General features: G+C 41.3%; 1 protein-coding gene across 1 annotated transcript in view; it reads right to left on the minus strand.

Moving 5' to 3' along the window:
• The window catches only part of LOC126267596 (Down syndrome cell adhesion molecule-like protein Dscam2), a 222,942-nt gene that overhangs the window by 73,971 nt on the left and 136,218 nt on the right, over window positions 1-12,753 (minus strand). The window lies entirely within an intron of this gene.

Raw genomic sequence — 12,753 nt, forward strand, 5'->3', positions numbered from 1 at the left:
ACAGTGATACTATAATATTCATGAGTTATTTATATGACAGTATCAGGAAAACAAAGCAACAAAATAATGGATGGAAAGAAGAGGAGCCATTCTCAGCAAAGAAAATGAAAGCATTATTATTTGGTGGTATCCAAAGTTAGAATTTTGTGAGCAAACAGTTACTAGTACACTGAAATACTACTAGGTGTCTCTCCTTACATCCTGCTTGAATCAGAGTGACCAACAGCTGTGAGGTGGCAGTTTTGTTAGATGTTAGTGAGCATGTTTAAACTGTCATGTTTCCACAAGTTTGCAGTTTTGCAGTAGCTGACCTGAAAGAGCTGCATGATTGTAATAAGCTTTGTTTTAAACTTGGCAAAACTATTGCAGGAACACTTCAAATGGCAAAGCAAGCTTTTTTTAAACAATGATTTAGATCAGACACAGACTTATGACTGGTATAAGCATTTCAAAAACTGGTGAATATTGAATGATGATGACACCTATATTCCATTCTATCCTGGATTTTCCATTAAATGATGATGATGGTTTTTCCTGTCAGCTGTCAACTAGCACCACATCAGAAAATCTTCAGAGAGTGAGGGATTTAATTCCACAAGATCACTGACTGACCACCCAAGACCTCTATGACACTTTGCGAGTAAGTTATGGTACTTGTGAAACTATTCTGCCTGAGTAACTTGATATGAGAGGGATCTCAGTGAAGTTTGTGGCATGGCTGCTTCTAGATGACCAGAAGCAACATTATGTGGAATTCTGCAAGAAATTAAACAACTGCTTTAATATAAAACTAAATTGTCTTTTAAAGTTTGTCACAGCTGACAAAAGTTGGATTTATGGCCATGATTGTGAAACTAAGCACAATCTTCACAGTGGAAGAGTCTTTCTTCACTTCTACAAAAAGGCTTGACAGTCAAGAGTAATATTTACACCCCCTGCCCCTCCATCACCAGCTACTCCAGTCCAGTCACAAACATCACCTATGCCATCAAAGGCAGGCCTACCTGTGAAAGTAGTCATGTTATCTACAAGCTAAGCTGCAACCATTGTACTGCATTATACATGGGTATGACAACCAACAAGCTGTCTGTCTGCATGAAAGGCAAATGACAAACTGTTGCCAAGATACAACTGGACCACCATGTTGCTGAGCACACTGTCCAACATGATTTTCTTCATTTCAATGACTGCTTCTTAGCTTGAGCCATATGGATTCTTCCCACCAACACCAGCATCTCAGAATTGTGCAAGTGGGAACACTTCCTGCAATATATCCTACATTTCCATAGTCCTGCTGCCTCAACCTTCGATAGTCATTATTCTCACACATCTAGCCCCTTCCCTGTTCCCATTACAGCACTATAGAGCTCTCTATTCCACCAACACACCCAGTCTTTTCACTTCTCTCGTTTTCTGCCTCCCCCCCCCCCCCCCCACCCCCCACCCCTCGCCTCCTCTCTCACGCCTTCCGTCTAACTTCCCGACTGCATCTAACTGCACTATCCTCTCACCACCTCATCCCTGCACGATCCCCAGCAACACTTTACTATTCCCCACATCTACCCTTCTATCCCCTCCCCACCACAGCCTACTCCTTACCCCCCACCCATCATGGGCTGCTGTTGCTGCTTGTAGTCTGGCTTCAGCTGCCAGAGACTGTGGACATCTGTGTGCGACTTGTGTGTTTGTGTGTGTGTGTGTGTGTGTGTGTGTGTGTGTGTGTGTGTGTGTGTGTGTGTGTGTGTGTGTGTGTGTGTGTGCGTGTGTGTGTCAACTATCCTTTTCATAATATTGTTACAATCCATTCTGGATTTTCCATTGTTTGGCTTTACTTTCTCACAAAGACATGGTTACAAAGTACAGTTTGGTGTCATAAGTAACATGTCTACTTATATTAGCTCAAGGTGTGTCTCCACTGATATTAAACCATGCAATTTTTACTAGCTTGTAGAAGCAATTTGAGAGGAGATGTATGGATTATTATGGACTTTCTTGCACAGTTTTGTAATTATTAACTCTCATGACGGATTTCAAAAGGACTGTTCATCTGATATGTTCATTTACATTTTAATTCTTAGAAACTACAAAAGTCAGCAGCTGGTATGAGGGTTGGAAGTTAAATAGTGGCAACTATTTATTCACAACTGATACAAAATAGTTACATGTTTGCACCTGTTACTATCCTTCAAAGTAGTCACCAGCATTGTATAGAACCCATTCACAGTGATGTGGAAGGTGTATTATACTGTTATCAGAGCCTGTTCTGTTGATGGTGCAAATGGTGTGGTCTAAAGTTGTGGTGACTCTTGTGTACAACTGTGATAATGTCACCCTAATGCATTATGTTCCTCCACGGCAGACCATCAGTGCAAAGTATAGCTGTTTGTTTTTGGATCATCACCTGCGACCAGCTTTGCAAAAGGAGCAACACTTTCTGTGCCACTCACCCATCATTTTGCATGACAATGCACGAGCGCATACAGTGCAAACTGTGGCTGCTCTGTTTGGTCAATGAGACTGGGAAGTACTGTACCATCCACCATACTCCCAGGACTTAAGTCCTTGTGACTTTGATTTGATTCCAAAGATGAAGGAACCACTTTGTGGCATTTGCATTAGAACTGTTCCAGAGATTCAACAGGTCTATTCATGCCATCAACAGAACAGGCTTTACTAACGGTATACTACATCTTCCACATCACTGGCAATGGGTTCTACACAATGCTGGTGACTACTTTGAAGGACAGTAACAAGTGAAAACATGTAACTCCTTTGTTTCAGTTGTGAATAAATAGTTGCCACTATTTAAGTTTCAACCGTCTTGTTTTTTATAATTTAAATGAATAACAGAGTTTTTCTAGAAAACTTGAGAGATTAGCAAATCAGTGTTGTAGCAAATGGATACCTTAAATCATATCCTTCAAGAACAACAAATAAAGATGTGCTGAAGAATTAAAGGGTAATGAAGTGTCACATAGTTTAATCTTAGGTTTACCATTGATTCTCATATATGTGAACGACATTCTGTTTAATACACAGGAGGGATACAACCTTTACTAACGGATATTCAAAGTTTGTTCAGAGATGTGCACTAAGTAACTTTCATTTATTCCAACCTAGTTCAACAATGAAAAGGCAGGCTCAGCACTGTGCACAAAATAAGTCTCAGATAATGTTATACATAATGACGGGTATCTCATAAAGTGGCAATGAACAGAAACAACATAACAGGTAACATCTGGGCTTGAATTATAAGCAGTTCAGAAAATGAAATTTGCATTTCTTTTTTGATAACAATTTCTGTGCAGGACTTCATTCATTCACTCATTTATGTGTTTTGTACATTTCATCAGAAGGAAAATCTTCAAGGGTGTGGAATGAATAAAAATAGAATAAAAGCAACTCTTATAAACTTAGTTATACACTACACTAACAGAACCTATCGCTATACTGCTTCAGACATTTTGTGCTTACAGCAGCTAAATGTAACTTAGTGCATTAGAAGGGCAGCTGCTGCTTCCTTAGTTACACTACACAGTTATTTTTATCTAATGTAGATTTACTATGAACACTATTGCTTGCAGTGTAGAATGCTGAAAGATAATCTGATAGCTGGTATTAGTGTCTAACAAGTTAAATTTTTAATTTTCTTCTTAATTACTATGGATTTCCAGTTTCTTCCTTTATGTTACATAAAAGCTTGTTGAATGCTTTTGCACCACAGTACATAACTACACTCTCAGTCTAAGAGAAAGAGATAAAGTCTGCATGAAAATTATTTTTGTGTCTTGTATACTGACTGATATATATGGTATTAAAAGCTGTTGTTATGGTCTTCAGTCCAAAGACTGGTTTGATGCAGTCTTCACACTGTTCTATCCTGAGCAAGCCTCTTCATCTCCAAGTAACTACTGCAACTTACATCCTTCTGAATCTGCATACTGAATTCATCTCCTGATCTCTCTCTATGATTTTTAGCTGTCATGCTTCCCTCTGATACTAAATTGGTGATCCCTTGATGTCTCAGAGTGTCCTATCAACTGACCCCTCCTTCTACTCAGTCTGAGCCACAATTTTCTTTTCTCCCTAATTATATTCAGTACCTATTGAATAGTTATGCAATCTACCCATATAATCTTCAGCATTCTTCTATAACACCACATTTCAAAAGCTTCTAATCTCTTAGTGTCTAAACCATTTATTGTCAATGTTTCACTTCTGTACATGGCTACACTCCTGACAAGTAATTTAAGAAAAGACTTCGTTTCACTTAAAACTATATTTGATGTTAACGAAGTTCTTTTCTTCAGAAACGCTTTTTTTGCCATTGTAAGTCTACATTTTACATCCTCTATCCTACAGTTGTTGGTTATTTTGTGCCCAAATAGCAAAAACCATCTACTACTTTAAGTGTCTCATTTATTAATCTAATTCCCTAACCATCCCCTGATTTAATTCAACTATTTTCCATTATCATCATTTTGTTTTTATTGATGTTCATCTTAAATCCCTCTTTCAAGACACTCTCCATTTCATGCAACTGCTCTTCCAAGTCCTTTGCTGCATCTGATAGCATTACAATGTCATTGTCAAGCCTCAAAGTTGTTATTTCTTCTATCTGAACTCTACATTTTTCTTTACACTTGCTAAGTGTACTGACTGAATAACATCAGGCTACAACACTATCTCACTCCCTACTGAACCACTGCTTCCCTTTCATACGCCTTGTCTCTTATAACTGCCATCTGGCTTCTATATAAGTGTAAATAGCATTTCACTTCTTGCATTTTACACTTACTACCTTCAGAATTTCAAAGAGCGTATTCCAGTCAACTTTGTCAAAAGCTTTATCAGTCTACAAACGCTATTACCACAGGCTTGCCTTTTCTTGATGTATCTTCTAAGATCAGCCATAGGGTCAGTATTGTCTTGTGTGTTCCTACATTTCTCCAGATCCAAACTGATCTTTCCTAAGGTCACCTTCTGGCATTTTTTCCATTCTTCTGTAAAGAATATGTGTTAGTATTTTGCAACCATGACTTAATAAGGAGATAGTTCAGTAATATTCATACTTGTCAGCACTTGCTTTCTTTGGAACTGAAATTATTATATTCTTCTTGAAGGGTATCTCACTTGTCACATACATCTTGTATTGGTTTTCCACTTGAGTTTTTGATACTCATAGAATATCTACTCCTTTCTCCAAACATCTCTTTAATTTTCCTTTAGGCAATATTTATCTTTCCCCTGGCCATTTCTGCTTGACAATTTTTCACTTTCTGTCAATCCCATTTTTTAGAAATTTGTATTTCCTTTCACCTGCTTCATTTACTGCATTTTTATATTTTCTCCTTACATTAATTAAATTCAATACCTCTTGTGTTATCTAATGATTTTTACTACACCTTGTCTTTTTACCTACTTGATCCTCTGCTGCCTTCACTATTTCATCTGACAAAGCTACCCACTTGTCTTCTACTGTATTCCCTTCTGCAGTTCTGGTCAACTGCTGCATAATGCTCCTTCTGAAACTCTCAAAAATCTCTGGTCTTTTCAATTTATACAGGTCCCATCTCCTTAGTTTCCTACCTTTTCGCAATTTCTTCAGTTTTAATCTACAGTTCAAAATCAATAAATTGTAGTCAGGATCCACATCTGCTCCTGGAAATGTGTTACAACTTAATATGTGGTTCTGAAATTCCTGTCTTGTCGTTATATAATCAGGCTGCAACCTTATGGTGTCTCCACGTCTCTTCCACATGTACAACCTTCTTCCATCATTCTTAAACCAAGTGTCAGTGATGGTTATATTATGCTCTGTCCAAAATTCTACCAGGTGGCTTCCTCTTTCACTCCTTTCTCCTAGTCCAAATTCACCTACTATTTCTACTTCTCCTCCTTTTCCTACTATGATTTCCGGCGCACCATCCGAAACAAATTTTCGTCTCCCTCAGTTACAAGAATAATTTCTTTTATTTTTTCTTATCCTCCATTTCTTCAATCTCTTCATTCTGTGTGGAGCTAGTTGGCATACAACCATGTTCTACTGTGATGGGTGTGTTAATTAATTCCCACTACATCTAACTTCAACCTATCCATGTTTTAAAATTATCTAACCTACCTGCCTGATTAAGGGGTCTAACATTCCACACTCTGGCCTGTAGAACATCAGTTTTATTTCTCTTAATGATGATAACATCCTGAGTATTGTCCACCTGGAGATCTGAATGGAAAACTATTTAACCCATGGAGTATTTTACCTATGAGGATGCCATCATCATTTACCATACAGTACGGCTGTACAACCTCGGGAAAAATTATGGCTGTAGTTTCCTCTTGCTTTCAGCTGTTCACAGAACCAGAACAGCAAGGCCATTTTGATTGATGTTAGAACATCCAGTCAGTCAGTCATCCAGACTGTTTCCCCTTCAAATAGTGAAAAGGCTGCTCACTCTCTGCAGGAATCACACATTTCTCTGGCCTCACAACAGATACCCCTCAGTTGTGATTCCACCTACGGTATGGCTATCTGTCTCGTTGAGGCATGCAATCCACCAAACCAACTGTTAGGCCCATGGTTCATGGGTCACTAGGAGGTTAAAAGTAGACTGTCATTTTCAGCTTTTTTGGAGAAAGTGGTAAAGCTACATATCATAAATTCTTCCTACCTGCCCGATTAAGGGATCTAACATTCAACACTCTGACCTGTAGAGCATCAGTTTTATTTCTCCTGATGATGGTAACATCCTGAGTATTGTCCACCTGGAGATCTGAATGGGAAGCTATTTAACCCATGGAGTATTTTACCTATGAGGACACCATCATCATTTACCATACAGTACGGTACGGCTGTACAACCTCCAGGAATCACACGTTTCTCTGGCCTCATAACAGATACCCCTCAGTTGTGATGGCACCTACAGTATGGCTATCTGTATCGCTGAGGCATGCAAGCCACCAAACCAACTGTTAGGCCCATGGTTCATGGGTCACTGGGGGATTAAAAGTAGACTGTCATTTTTAACTTTTTTGGAGAAAGTGGTAAAGCTCCATATCATAAATTTTTCAGCATAAAAATATTTGAGGTTTCACACATGTTTGTGCAACTAAATGAAGCAAGTAGCAGGACCAAGTTTGTATTATTAGGTGCAGTTGAACTTTCATAAAAAAAAGCAACAATTCTGATTTATACATCCCACCATTGTATTTGCATTACCACATGTAAATAACACACAGTTCTTCCATGAAATTCCTTTTTTTTAGCAGCTCTTCACTCAAGAGATTAAAAATGTCACCAGGTTAGGAAAAATCACAGCAGCTTGGAGACAAATGCCTGGAACCTTCTTGGGTCAAAAACAATTTTATTCCTGTCATTTAAGTTGACACGCGCAGAACAAAAAATTTTTGTTGTCTCTCAGCATATGCTATCTTAGTAAGCCATGGTGACAAAATCGTTCATAGACAGGTTTACTACTTACTCGGTAAGGAAATAATTGGAACATTTTATGAGTAGTAGCATATGATTAGCAAAATGTAAACAGAACATTTTTTTTTAAACAAAAAACATCAAATTATGATAAATCCACAACAACTACAGACAATTCATAGTAGTTGTCAGCCATGAAAATAGAATTTCAGAATTTTGGTATGGCCATAGTCTCCTTAATACGTATAGACTGGACATTACTTTTTCTGCAGATAGGTCACCTACTTGTGACTTCGTAGGCTTTCCTGGCGTAATAAGTCTTGAAAATCTCTTCGGGTTTGCTGCCGGATCCTAAAATCAACTTGACTCGATATTTCGGCGATCCAACTGGTCGCCATCTTCAGGAGAATGCTGCTTGCTGATGAGTCCCGCTGAGAACTAACGCCTGGCTGCAAAACGACGTCCTATATAGCCCACCGTGCAGTACACGGCACGTGCGCCGCCCGTCACAGTTGCTTCCCTCCAAGACAGGGAAGGGGCGCCGCCCCTGGTAGAACTTTGCGGCAACGATATATCGCACTCATGGTCGCACCGAAGAACATTCAATTTTGATGCGGGACAGTACCGGATTCCACGTCCTGCTCAGAGGAAACCCATTGTCTCTATTGATTAAATTATCCACCAACCTAATTTCAATTGCCTCTTTATAAACACTATTCCAAAAACTGGAAATGTTGGCAACTACCACCGTTTCGTCATATTTCATGCCATGTCCCTCATTTAAACAGTGTTCTGCTACAACAGCCGGAAAAATCGGCAGTAGCAGAACACTGTTTAAATGAGGGACATGGCATGAAATATGACGAAACGGTGGTAGTTGCCAACATTTCCAGTTTTTGGAATAGTGTTTATAAAGAGGCAATTGAAATTAGGTTGGCGGATAATTTAATCAATAGAGACAATGGGTTTCCTCTGAGCAGGACGTGGAATCCGGTACTGTCCTGCATCAAAATTGAACATTCTTCGGTGCGACCATGAGTGCGATATATCGTTGCCGCAAAGTTCTACCAGGGGCGGCGCCCCTTCCCTGTCTTGGAGGGCAGCAACTGTGACGGGCGGCGCACGTGCCGTGTACTGCACGGTGGGCTATATAGGACGTCGTTTTGCAGCCAGGCGTTAGTTCTCAGCGGGACTCATCAGCAAGCAGCATTCTCCTGAAGATGGTGACCAGTTGGATCGCCGAAATATCGAGTCAAGTTGATTTTAGGATCCGGCAGCAAACCCGAAGAGATTTTCAGGTCACCTACTTCTTCCATACAGGCCTGCCATCTATGCATAATCCCAAAAATTCATATCTCAAACATGTCTTTGGCAGAATCTCATCGTTTAGAATATTTTATATATTTGTTTTTCTATGTTAACTTATCTCTTTTCTTTATTTATTTACATATACCTAGCTCCTTTTATGCATGTAAGACACTAGGATGTGGAGAAGCTTAAAGAATATATAAATGTACTTTACACAGATGTCTTATAGTTATTTAAAAAAACTGTTACAGGAAAAATACAAAACACAAAACTAGAGCAAAACAGAAGCAAAGTGAACAACCTAAGAAAACACACATTAAGTATGTATGCATGGATGCAAAGTTTATACTTCTCTTTTGAAAAATTCATCTAATGAATCAAAAGTTTTTTCAAGTAAAAACATCTTCAATTTAGTTTTAAGTAAGAAACTACTACTATGCCCCTGATGTAGTTTGACAGTGAATTAAATATTTTTCCTTTTGAATGCTGGACATCTTTCTGAAGCTGAGTTAGATTTTTGAAATCACAATGGAGCTTTTAGTCTTTCTTCTTGTATTGTGATCACAGTACATTTCATTGGTTTCATAGTGGACAGGATTGTCAACCATGAAACTCATAATCAAATAAATATGCTGGGAAATTGTAGACAGTATTCCAAGTTTCATAAAAAGATCATGGCAGGAAGTTTTCAGAGGTACTCTACACATTATTCAGACAACTTTTTTCTGCAGAAAGAAAATTTTCTTTGATGTAGATGAATTGGCCCACAGGATAAGTCCATGCATATAACAGAGTGGAAGTACACAAGGTATGTCTCCAAATTGTGCTATTGTCCTAATGGCAAAAGTAGCAGTGGGCAACCTTCCTATGATGTGGAGGACATTATGTTTCCAGCCAACCCTAATGTTTATGTGGAGGCCTATGAATTTGAGGCAATCTTCAACGGGAATTAGTGATCAGAGCTGAAATGGATGTAATTAGCTCTGCTCCGGTTTACTGTCAGTGAGTTTACTTTGAACCAGGTTTTGAGTTCTGAAAGTAATTTGTTGACATCACTCTCTATATTGGTTGACTGGTTATTATTTATCACAATGCTAGTATTGTCAGCAAACATAGTGACCATGCATGTTGTTTATGACAAAGATAAGTCATTTATTTACATGAGAAACAGCAGTGAATGAAGGACAGAGCCCTGGGGGACTCTATGGAGTACAGTGCCTGAGTCGTGTCTGCCCTCTCACCTGATTTGCTGCTCTCTTCAAAAACTGTGATTCCTATCTCAGAGGTAAGATTTTAGCCATTTTCCCACTGCCCCTCTGGTGCAACAGTGACATTCTTTGTTGATAAATACACTCCTGGAAATTGAAATAAGAACACCGTGAATTCATTGTCCCAGGAAGGGGAAACTTTATTGACACATTCCTGGGGTCAGATACATCACATGATCACACTGACAGAACCACAGGCACATAGACACAGGCAACAGAGCATGCACAATGTCGGCACTAGTACAGTGTATATCCACCTTTCGCAGCAATGCAGGCTGCTATTCTCCCATGGAGATGATCGTAGAGATGCTGGATGTAGTCCTGTGGAACGGCTTGCCATGCCATTTCCACCTGGCGCCTCAGTTGGACCAGCGTTCGTGCTGGACGCGCAGACCGTGTGAGACGACGCTTCATCCAGTCCCAAACATGCTCAATGGGGGACAGATCCAGAGATCTTGCTGGCCAGGGTAGTTGACTTACACCTTCTAGAGCACGTTGGGTGGCACGGGATACATGCGGACATGCACTGTCCTGTTGGAACAGCAAGTTCCCTTGCTGGTCTAGGAATGGTAGAACGGTGGGTTCGATGACGGTTTGGATGTACCGTGCACTATTGAGTGTCCCCTCGACGATCACCAGAGGTGTACGGCCAGTGTAGGAGATCGCTCCCCACACCATCATGCCGGGTATTGGCCCTGTGTGCCTCGGTCGTATGCAGTCCTGATTGTGGCGCTCACCTGCACGGCGCCAAACACGCATACGACCATCATTGGCACCAAGGCAGAAGCGACTCTCATCGCTGAAGAAGACACGTATCCATTCGTCCCTCCATTCACGCCTGTCGCGACATCACTGGAAGCGGGCTGCACGATGTTGGGGCATGAGCGGAAGACGGTCTAACGGTGTGCGGGACCGTAGCCCAGCTTCATGGAGACGGTTGTGAATGGTTCTCGCCGATACCCCAGGAGTAACAGTGTGCCTAATTTGCTGGGAAGTGGCGGTGCGGTCCCCTACGACACTGTGTAGGATCCTACGGTCTTGGTGTGCATCCGTGCACCGCTGCGGTCCGGTCCCAGGTCGACGGGCACGTGCACCTTCCGCCGACCACTGGCGACAACATCGATGTACTGTGGAGACCTAACGCCCCACGTGTTGAGCAATTTGGCGGTACGTCCACCCGGCCTCCCGCATGCCCACTATACGCCCTCGCTCAAAGTCCGTCAACTGCACATACGGTTCACGTCCGCGCTGTCGCGGCATGCTACCAGTGTTAAAGACTACGTTGGAGCTCCGTATGCCACGGCAGACTGACTGACACTGACGGCGGAAGTGCACAAATGCTGCGCAGCTAGCACCATTCGACGGCCAACACCGCGGTTCCTGGTGTGTCCACTGTGCCGTGCGTGTGATCATTGCTTGTACAGCCCTCTCGCAGTGTCCGGAGCAAGTATGGTGGGTCTGACACACCGGTGTCAATGTGTTCTTTTTTCCATTTCCAGGAGTGTATTTTATGATCCGCATAGTAAAAAGCCTTAGAAAGTTCACAAAATATCCCAGCTGTCTTTCAGAATGTCGTTCTAATAGGTTTTTAACATGCTTCATCACACACTTGCAGGGGCGATAGTGCACTTGAATTACAATTCAGTCAAAATTGGCCTGCGGTGTTGTACACTGTCTGACAAAAGAGTGAAGCACCCAGGAGATGTGGTCAGATGTCAGTGTAGCAAGTACGTAAAAGATCAGAACTGTATTTCTCTGTAACAATACAGCAAGCAGCTCAGAAGAATTACTATGAGGGTTGAGGCAGGGAGGGGAACACAGTCCTTCCCCTCATTCCCTTATGCTCTATCGTCCATGGGTGCCTAATGGGCAGTGGTATTGTCCATCCAAAAAATATTGCATTACTGGTAGACTTCACTATAGCCTTGTTGCGGGGTGTCACATTGTTCAACATTACATTGTCAATGTTTTCAAAATGCTGTGTACTGTTCTGCCATAGATTACATCTTGACCTACAGCTGCACACCTGCTGTGGGCATTATTCTCAGCTGAGGACAGTAGAACCACCACTAGAGTGCATTGGTGTTGTTCATGTTTAGTGTTGTTACCCGGCCTGTTAGGGTATACAATGGGCACAAACAGTGTCAGATGTTTAGTGATCACTCTGAAGGACTTGAAGATGCTGTGTACTCATGTGACACAGCATTACCAGCACTTGGTAGAGTTTGAAAGGTGCCACATCATGGCCTCCAGTTGGCCATCTGGTCAACTCATACTGTAGGTATATGGGACATCTGGATGTGACAGTGGCCAAATGTTGGACTGCCTGGGAAGGTGAGGGCAGTTGGCATCTCATCATCGAGGTTCCGACTCTGACCACATCTAATCACCACTAGGGAAGATATGACCAAGCACACTGTAACACCTGCATATCTGCTCCTGCTGTCCAAGAACAAGTAATGGACTTCCTGAAACATTGTGTGTAATTCTCCACCCTTGGTCAGATACCAGCTGCATTTATACTAGGGAATTACTGCCACATACACGGGCTAATGTCAGCACTGTGACATAAACAACTGCATTTGGAATGGTACTGTGAGACAGGGAAGCAAGGACTGCTAATGAATGAAAACACGTTTTGTTCAGCAATGAATTGTGGTTCTGCATTAACCTGGATGACCATTATCAGTATTATGATGGAAGTCTGAACAGAGGTCCCATTGTTCTGATGTTTTGGAGAAGTGCAGTGGT

Source organism: Schistocerca gregaria, chromosome 4 (assembly GCF_023897955.1).
Source record: "Schistocerca gregaria isolate iqSchGreg1 chromosome 4, iqSchGreg1.2, whole genome shotgun sequence".
NCBI classification, from domain to species: Eukaryota; Metazoa; Arthropoda; class Insecta; order Orthoptera; family Acrididae; genus Schistocerca; species Schistocerca gregaria.